The sequence below is a fragment of the Hipposideros armiger genome, unplaced genomic scaffold (genome assembly GCF_001890085.2).
Source record: "Hipposideros armiger isolate ML-2016 unplaced genomic scaffold, ASM189008v1 scaffold_417, whole genome shotgun sequence".
In the NCBI taxonomy this organism is placed as follows: Eukaryota; Metazoa; Chordata; class Mammalia; order Chiroptera; family Hipposideridae; genus Hipposideros; species Hipposideros armiger.
Window position 1 is genome coordinate 1,227,245 of NW_017731767.1, and position 10,046 is coordinate 1,237,290.

Below are 10,046 nucleotides of genomic sequence, written 5' to 3' on the forward strand. Positions count from 1 at the left end.
CATCTGTTTCTAGGCTCCTCACCTGTCTGCGCCAGGTGGGCCTGCCTGAAGGCTTGTGCTGGGCACCTGTGGACGCACTTTGCAACAGCTGCAGCTGGGATTGGAGTCTGGGGAAGAGAGGGGGCTGCTGGGAGTCGAGCCCCCAGGCTCAATGGATCCCCCCAGTCTCAATTTGCCACCCAGGAGTGGGCCCTGAGGGGGAATCCTGGCCTAGCCAGGCTGGGGCCAAGGAGGCAGGCAGGGGCCCCACTCACGTGAACAAGCTGTCTTCCAGGTTCCGGATGCGGGCCTGTGCCTGGCCCTTGGGCGACTGGGGGTCCTGGGAGGAAGGATCCTCGGGTCCCTCAGACACGTCAGGCGCCCCGTCCATTAGCCACCGCTCCCGGAGAGACTTCCTCTGGGCATAGGAAGGGGGCTCCAGCTGGGTATAGGGCTCTCCTGCCCCATGTAGGGTCCCTGCCTCACCCCCCAGGCTGGGCAGATTTCTTATAGCTCCTCAATCACCCAGATGGGACAGACATTTCTCCCTTAGGCTGGGATGCGTGCCCTCATTGACTCCCAACACTGTTGGGTGGGCCAGACATCCCATTACCAGCCCATAGCTTCCTCAGGCTGGAAAAAAACACCCATCAACAGCCCCAGCCCTTCCAGAATGGGACAGCCACACCCAAAGGTGAAATCAGTGTTTCTCTTCGCACCTCCCTATCCCAAAGCTGGACAAATACCCTCGCTGTCCCCATACTCTTCCCAATGGTGGAATGAATGTCCCCATCACCACCACTGCCCCCTCTCTCAGGCAGGGAAAGACAACCGCCCCCAAAGCTGGAACCGGTGTCCCCAACTGCTAGCCCCAAATTAGAGGCTCCTATGGTTCCGCCAGAAGACTCTCACAGGCTCCCTCGCTTCCTGGCTCAGGCTAGGCAGGCGCCCCCGTTGGCCCCCCAACCTTGAGTCGCTCCACGCGGAGTTTCTCCTCCTCCAGCTCGCCGCGCGCCGCGCGGATCTCCTCCTGCAGCCGCAGCTTCTCCTGCGCACAGAGGACGGAGCTGCCTGCGGACCCCGCGGGGCTGCCGCCTCCCCTTCTGCCCTCCCTCCTCCGCCGGGCTCGCGGGAGCTCCCGGGGCTCCCGGGGCTGCGGGGCAGCTGGTCGCACGTCGGGGCAGGGGCCTGGAGGGGGCTGCGGAGGCGCTGACTCAGCAGCGGTGGAGGCGGGGCGGGCGGGGGCGGGGCCGGTCGCGCCCCGGATGCTGTGGAGGCCTGGCCAGCGCTGAATGGGGTCTGTGGATGCGGAGCGGGGGGAACCTTGGAATAGGAATCTGAGGGGAGACAGAGCTGTGGCGGTCTGAGATATGGGGTTAAGAGAGATGGGGTTTAGAGATGGGGGGCCAGATACAGGGATCAAAGGAAGGGGGCTAATGAAATGGGGGTTCGGAATGGAGGTACAGTCATGAGGGTCCAGCAAGACTGGGTTGTTGAGATGGGGGTCCAGAGAGGTGGGGGACAAAGATGGGGGTTAGTGAGGTGGGGGGTTCAGGGACATGGGGTAAAGATATGGGGGTGAGAAGGATAGGTCCACAGAGAGATGAAGATTTAGATATGGGGGTTCAGAGAGATAGGCGGTAGTGAGACAGGGGCCTGAGAGATGGGGTTCAAATATGGTGTATGTGGGAGATCGGGGTTCAAGAATGAAGCATCGGATGATGCAGATTCTGGGAGTGCGGGTCCGCAACCTCACCATTTTGGGGGTGGTGGCGATCAGACAGAGGAACTGGGGAGCGGAGGGTGCCTGAGGATTTAGGTGGGGCGCCCCAGGCAGGGCCAGAACTGAGTGTGCTGCTCCTCCCCCTCCCCCCCGCCTTCACAGCGCTAGGCCAGCTCCCTGGGATGGGAGGAAAGCTTGAAAGAGGCCTGGGGCATGGCTATAGGTGTCCAGGGCGCTGGGCGGGGCGCACGCGGAGGGTCTCACTTACCGCGATGACCTCTAGTCGCTGCCGGTAGATGGAGCTCTCGGCCATGGGCCTGTGGGGAGAAGGCAGGGACTTCGGAGGGGTTCTCCCAGGGCCCCACACTCAGCAGGTTGACCTCTTGAATGCCACTCTCTGAGCCAAGATCCCTGAACTGCTTGGAAAGCAACTAGAGCCCAGCATTTCCCCTAACTACCCCTTTGCACCTGGGAGGAGTCGGGGCAGAGGGTGAGAGAGGAGGTAAGAGTGGAGACCATTACAGGTTGAGCTAAAGCCCTTCCTAGGCCTGACATCACTTCTCTGAGCCTTAGTTTCCTCATCTGTAAAATGGGCTGGGATAGCTTGACCCTGACCTTGCAGAGAGATGCCCTAACAAGGAAAAATCCTAGGACATACTGCTCCAAAAACAGTAGTATAGTTTATCATTCATAATACCTTTAATAATTCCCATGATTAATAATGCTTATGATTAATTACAATAACCCAGTCCAAATTCCCAGTCCAACCTACAGAAACTCTCAAATCCCACCAGGCCTCCAACATGCTATTGTCTTTTTCCAATTCCACACCCTCTCTGGACCTTGTCTCCTACCCAGGATCCCTTAAGTGCTGAAGGGTGAGAGTCTGGGGAGAGAATTGTCCATCCCACCATGGACACACACCATTGCCATGGTAACTCTGGAGCTGTCTTCTCTGCCTGCCAACCCCTTCTACAGGGGCAAGGGTCACCAAGTCATGCTGCCTAGCTCTGGACTCTGAGCTGGGAGGAAGAGAGAAGGATTTCTGGTTTAAGGTTTAACCTGAGAAACCCCCATCGTTGTCCTCCTTGCAGCACCCCAGGATCCTGCTCCCAGCCTCCAGGGCCACCCCTGGCCCCATCTGGAAGCTGGAGGCTGACTGTGGTACTGCAGGGCACTTAGGGGACAGTTATCACTACATCAACCTGTCATCACAGACATGCATTGAGCACGGACTACATGCAGGAGCTTGACAGGCCAATATCTAAAAGGATGTATCTATCTGCCTGTTGTCCTGGACACTCAGCCCAGGGCAAGCCCTCAAATATTTATTAATTTCAGCACTAACCCTATTGAGTGAGTATTAGTCTCATTGCCCAAACTCTGGCGGAGTCTCCCAGATCTTCTCTGACCACATCTTGAAGGCATAATATCAGCATGCATTTAGCACTTACTATATATAGTGCTCTAAGTGCTCTATGGGGCTTCCGCTAGGCTGCCACATCTACCTCTGCCTCCCCCTCCCTGCCCTAATCTTGAGACACTGTAGTTGACTCATTGCTCAGTTGACATTCCAACTGAAAACAAAATCAGCCAACCATTAGTCAGCACATACCATGTACCAGGTACTGTGAAATGTTTTACCCATAGTAACTCATTGAATCCTCCCAACAATCCTAGGAGGTAAGTAGTATTCTTGTCCCCATTTTATTGATGGGGAAACTGAAGCTCTGAGAAGTGGCAAAAAGACTTGTCCAAGGTCACACTGAGTCAGGTTAGGAACTCGAAGCTCTCAGGCCCCAAACACTAGGAATACTGAGGGAGAAGGGGGGGGGTCTAGGCATCCTGTCTTAGTAGCCAGGAGGCCAGAGATCAGCCTGAGGCTCCCTGATTTCAGTTGGGGCAGGGGGCTGAAGTCACGCTTTGCAGGAAGGCCAGACCCCCTGCTAAACAGGTTAGCCCCTGGCGAAGGGCTGAAGTCCCCTCTCTGCTGTCCCACCCCCAAGATATAATCTCCCAGCCTCTTCCTTGCTGGGGGGTATCGGGTTCCAATTGCTAGGCAACCAGGTTTGTAGTTGGTGAATAATGCAATGGGGACCCAAAAGAGTGAGGAACCAAATTGGGGTCCCTGGGGGGCCCCTTTTCTAGAGTTTTTCACAAACCTCTGGAGCCCCTCTACCCTCCTACTTTAAAAGGCCCTCACTCCCCCAATATTAAAACACTCTGTACACGCAATCACTATTGTTTATCTCTAACTCTACAAGAACAGCTTTCATGGCCATGGCCTGTTGCCACCAGGAACAGTTGGTGGCCATTTCATTAAGCAGGTGATCATTTCGATTTTGCCATCATCTTTTCCAGTTTGGGAGCTGTTAACTTTTTCTGTTGGATCTTAAGCATTTCCTCCCACCCTGGAAGCTGAGGGGTGTCCCTAGAGGCAAAGTGTAGGAGTGAGGGGCCCTGGCATTCCCCGCCCCCCCCACCAGTCATAGCCCCACCCCCAAGCTGGACTTTGGGCTTGAAGCCTGCCAGCGGAAAGTTCCCGAAAAAGAAGGGGATGGAGGTCTACTTCTCCCACCCGACTCTCTGGGGAGGGGGACATCGGGAAGCCTGCGGAATTGGCTGCGGCAGCATCCTTCCACTCCCCCTGGTCCCTTTAGGAGAGGCCATCTGGGGTTCTCACCCTCTTGGAAAGGCCAGTGTGCCCCATGAGCCCCTCCCATGTCCTGTCCACCTGCCCCCCTGACCCTGAACACTTACATGGGTGTGGCCGGAGACCACACCTGGCTCTGCAGGGCCATCTCTGCCCAGAAGCCCACGTTCTGGTCTCCGAGATCAGGACCCACCACCCGCTTGCCCGAAGGTGCCCTGGAGGCTGTGACTTGGCTGGCGGGAAGGGGGGGGCTGCGGTCAGGCACCGGGAGAGCTGGTCCAGCTGGTTTGGGCTGGGCGGCGGGAGGCGCACCGGGTGAGGGGGGCTGGGGGCTGGCGGGCAGTTCTGGGGAGGTACTATCAGCTGTCTTGATAAATTATTTACCGGCCACTGGCCTCCTTGTGGCAGCCGGCTGCCTCCCAGCAAACACGCTTTCACATGCGTGGACAGGCATGTGGACCAGAGTGGGGAGTCACCCACCCTTGGAGCATGGTGCCTTCACGTGGCACCCCAGACACCTCAAGTCCATCTGCCCACCAAAGGTCCCCCACATGTGAGCATTGTTGCACACCACACATGCTGGCTACTCTTACACACCACTTACTGCCCTTCCTTCTTAGACCCTAGCTCTGGGTGGGAAGGGAGGGACTGATCCAGCTAGAAGATTCTGAGCACCATGGGAACCAAGAGACCTGGGCTCTTGGTAACTGTGGGTAACTTGTTCTAGGTTTCTAGGCCTCAGTTTCCCCTTTCATGCAATGGGAGAATTAGATCAGGTGGCCTCCAGGACCCTGGACCCTTAGATGCTATAACATTTAGGGGTTGAGTGGTGATGAGGAAGATCCAGAGAACTTCCCACCCAAATCTTGTGGGTCTCTGTTTTGCCCCACTATGCCATTCTTAAAGTGCCAGCAGCCCATTTCTCAGCTAACTTCATGTTTCATTAACTACCCTTTGGGGAAGTCATTTTACTCTCCAGGCTGTTCTCCCACAGTCTCCAGTGCTTCCCTTATCGTAGCCCTTGTCACACTATGCAATTCCAAGATATGAACCTCAAGGAGAAGGGGCCTTGCCCTGCTCCTCTGCCTTAGAGAACACACGCCAGCTGAGACCCTCCCCATGGAGCAAAGGGAACACACCCACCTACATCCTACACCTCCCTCTTCTGGATCCTACTTGGGGTACTTGGGACCCCAGAATTCCCTGTCCCAGTGGTTTTGAGCTCACTGGGAAGGCCTGCGGTTTCCAGAGGGCAGACCATGCAGCCAGGATGTGCCCCCTGCTCCCCACCTCAGAAGTGGCCAAGGACAGCTGTTGGGAAGGGTGAGGAAGGAGCCTGGACATGCAGGACAGGGTTCCCAGGTGCATGCACAACACTCCTTGTTATGCAGGGCAGAGTTGGGGGTGGGGAACAAAGGAGGCCAGACTGAGGGCTGGGTTTTGCATGTACCACACATTCTAGTACAAAACTCCTAGGGATTCAAGATGTTGTCAATTAAACCTGGCCTTCTAGGTCATTGTGAAAGTATATTTGCCATGATAAAAAGAGAACATATTTTTTAAATTAGTTTTTAATTGTGGTAAAATACACATAACAAGGTTTATTATTAGTGGCATTTAGTATATTCACAATGTTGTATTCACTATTGCCACTATCTAGTTCCAGAACTTTTTCATCACCCCAAAAGGAAATCCTGTCCCCATGAGCAGTCACTCCCCATTCCCCCTCTCCCAGTCCCTGGCAACCACCAATCTGCTTTCTGTTTCTATGAATTTGCTTGTTCTGGACATTTTATATCAATGGAATCATACAACACGTGGCCTTTTGTGTCTGGCTTTTGTCACTCAGCACAATGTTGTAGCATGAATAAGTGTTTCATTCCTTTATATGGCTGAGTAATATTCCACTGTATGGATGAACCATGTTTTGTTTATCTGTTCATCTGGTTTTTGTTTGTTTATTTTTAAGATTTTTATTGGGAAATTGGGAAGGGGAACAGTGTTGGGGAATTGGGTAAGGGGAACATTGTGTTTTTCCAGGACCCATTAGCTCCAAGTCAAGTTGTTGTCCTTCAATCTTAGTTGTGGAGGGTGCAAGCTCAGCTCTAAGTCCAGTTGTCACTTTCAATCTCGTATCCGGCGGGGGGCGGACAGCCCACCATCCCACGTGAGAGTCAAACCAGCAACCTTGTTGCACACTGAGCCATCTGGCCACCCCTCGGCAGCTCACGCCTGCTCAGCTCAAGGTGCCGTGTTCAATCTTAGTTGTGTGTGTGTGGGGGGAGGCACAGCCCACCATCCCATACGGGTGTCAAACCGGCAACCTTGCTGCTAAGAGCGCGCACTCTCACCAGCTCAGTGGCAGCTCAGCTTGGGCGCAGCTCACTGGCCCATGTGGGAATCAACCCAGCGACCCTGTTACTCAGAGGTCCCACTCTTACCAACTGAGCCATTTGCCAGTCCTTCTGTTCATCTACTAATGGACATATATATATAGGTTGTTCCCACCTTTTGGAGGAGAGAATATATGTTATTTAATTGCTTGTAGTTATTTTGTAAATTAATTAATTATAAATTAATTAATTAATAATATAAATGGAGCCACCTTAAAATGGAACCAGAGCTGCCATCCCAGAGGAACTGCCTCACATGTCTTATGCCTCAAACCTTTGGAATTTTAAAACAGGGCAAAATAACCTTTGGACTGGCCTAAGCAACACTGTGTCCCAAAAAAATTGTTTGCAAGGATAACAAGAAAGCAGATATGTGACTACCAGACTGATGATTACCAGACTAAAAATTTAAAACATTATTTAGAATTGGCATCACTATGCTAGCTCATCTGCACCAATAGAAATGCCTTCCTTCTATTAATGCAATTGTTACCCTTTCCTTCTCTCACAAATACCCTCTGCCTTTGTCTCCTACTCGGAACACTGGTTGGGTTTCTGCCTGAATCAGTGCTTCCAAAATAGCTATTCTTTTAGATCTCAAATAAATGCTTGTTGCCTCTCACTTTGGCCTTTTATTTTTAGGTTAACAATTTTATAACTGTTAACTATTTAGATGTACAGTATATAGGCTTCCCTTTGGACTCTTGTCCTGGGTTCCACATTAAGGCAAGACTGTTTTGTTTATAATTGTGTCTCTCCCAAACTCAACTGCGACTTCCAAGTCTGATTTATTTCTATATTCCCAGCATTGGTGTAGTCCCAGTATCATTCAATAATGATTCTTAAGCAACTGCTATGTGTCAGGCACTGTTCTAGGCATGAGGGAGTTAGGTATAAAGGTGAGCAAGACAAACCGAAATGCTATGATGCAGCTCACTTTCTGGTGTGAGGGAGACAGATAATATACAAAGAAACAAAGGTGAGTGGTGATAGCTGCAGTATAGGGTGAGTTACAGAAAATAAGAGGGGTAGGGTAATAGAGAAGGGCTGTGTATGATGTAGGCTGGGTGATCAGGGACCGCTTGTCTGAAGAAGTGACATTTGAGCCCAGACCTGAATAGTAGAAGCTAGCCATGTGATAAATCATTCCAAGCAAAAGGAAAGAAAAGGGCAAAGGCCCCGAAGTGAGAATGACGTGGGTGGTTTGAGGGAAGCATGAAGGCTGGAACAGAGGAGTGACTGAGGGGGAGAGTGTCAGAAGATGAGAACTGAGAAGTGGGCAGGGCGTATGGGCCGGGGCAGGAAATTTTGAATTTTCTTCTAAGTTTGAGGGGGAACCATTGGAGGAAGGTGAAGTGGCTGGGACGAGGGTGGAGCAACATGGATGAATTCAGAATATGTTTTTGGAGGCACAGACAACAAAGCCAACAACAATCCAATACACAGATGGATTGGAGGGGTGCTGAGGAAAAGGAAAAAATTGAGGCTGACTTCTAGGTTTTGGGCATGGAAACTGGAATGGGTGAGTTGTCATACATAGTGGGGAGGAGAAGAGTTGGAAGAAACCAAGAGTTCAGTTTTGAAAGTATTCAGTTTGATATATCAATTAGACTGGAAACTGTTGCCCATGGGTCCAACACCCAGGGGAGAAGTCAGAGTTAGAGATATAAATTTGGGAGACATCAGCATAGAAGTGGTGTTTGAAGCATGGGATTGGAGTTTGTCAGGATCCTAGAGATTGTGTGCTCAAACTGAGTAATTGATGAGAGCCTAATAGAGTTGGTTTACAAAGGTGTGGGGAAACAATCAAAGCATTGTGCACACCCACCCTGGGGTTAGCAACAGCCAAGAGCTGTTACCACCCCTTGGCGTTGGAGACAGAGAGAGCTGAGCAGGGCTGCTGCCTGAAGTGGAGGGACACAGCCAACTGCATCCAGCTGATGGAGCAGGCATGGGATAAATATGTTGACCTCACTCGCCTCTCTCTCTCATCAGCCAACCCCAATGGAAGCCAGAGGGGGAAGGAAGCCCACTGATGCAGGTGAACAGAAGTCTGAGAAGTGATGCGCTGGAGGTAGGAAGAAAACTGGGAGAGGGTGGTGTCCCTGGAGACCAAGGAGTTAATGGAGAGGAAATCAGAGGGGAGCTAATGACTGGGTCTGACAAATAGAGGTCATCAGCGTCCTCGGATGGAGAAGGCTCAATGGGATTGTGGGACCAAGAGCTGGGTAAGCATGGCTGGAGAGGGGCTAGCGGTGATAAAACGGAGAGGCCACTACACTATACAGACAACTCTTTCCAGAAGTATAGCTTTTATCCTTGTTGTCACCTCCCAAGTGAGTAGGTCCTGTTATTCCCATATTACAGACAAGAAAACTGAGCCTTGGAGAAGGCTGGCACCTTGCTCAGGTTATGAGTGGGATGGAACCCAGGTGGGCCTGATTCCAAATTAGGCCAAAGGGGTCAGAGGGAGGAAGGTCAGATGGTAAGAATGAGGGGGGTAGTAATTTGAGATTGGGATCCAGGAAAGAGAAGAATGAGAGGGTGGAAAGGGTAGGCAGAGAGTTGAGAGAAGGAGTGATCAGAGAGTTGGATTATTATGGGTTCCTGAGGCTGGATAGGCCCCTACTTTCTCTAGGTAATTATATCTTTCTAACCAGTCACCCCAGAATGGTTGATGGCTGTCCGGGGTAGAAGGCAGATTTGGAGAGAGCCTGGGGGAAGAGAGTAGACAATGTCCCTGGGGGTGGGTCGCCTGCGTGAGCGCCAGGATCTGGCTCCAGCTGCAGAGAGCTGCTCCTTCCTGCAAGCCTGCATCCCTCTCTGGGCCTTCCCAGCCATCTGGGCCCAAGGTGACCGCCTTTCAACTGCAGCCACTCCGCGCTGTATCTGTCCCTCCCTCTTCCCTCAATCTGGGAGTGCACTTGGCCGCGGACGCCTCGCGGACTTTTCGGGGGGTGGGGGGGGGCGTGTGTGAAAGGTAGCTGCCTCTGGGCTCGGAGCGAGCGGTGGCGCAAAGGTGGGAGCCTCGCATGGCGCCCAAACTCCTGGCGCCCCCTCCAGCCCGAGCTGTGTGCCGCAGAGGTGTAACATGGATGGACAGCTCAGAGGCCAAGGGAGTAGCTGCCCGCTGGCACCCGCTGGGCAAGGCTGGCAAGTCTCCAGAATGATATCTTCTGGGGACAGACACCACTACCAGAGGGCCAGTGGTTCAGAGGCCCAGCCGGGGGGCGCAGCTGGGGCCAAGCCTCCTGGCAATTCCAGCGACGTGGGGCCGAAAAGGTGCCAACGTGGCAGC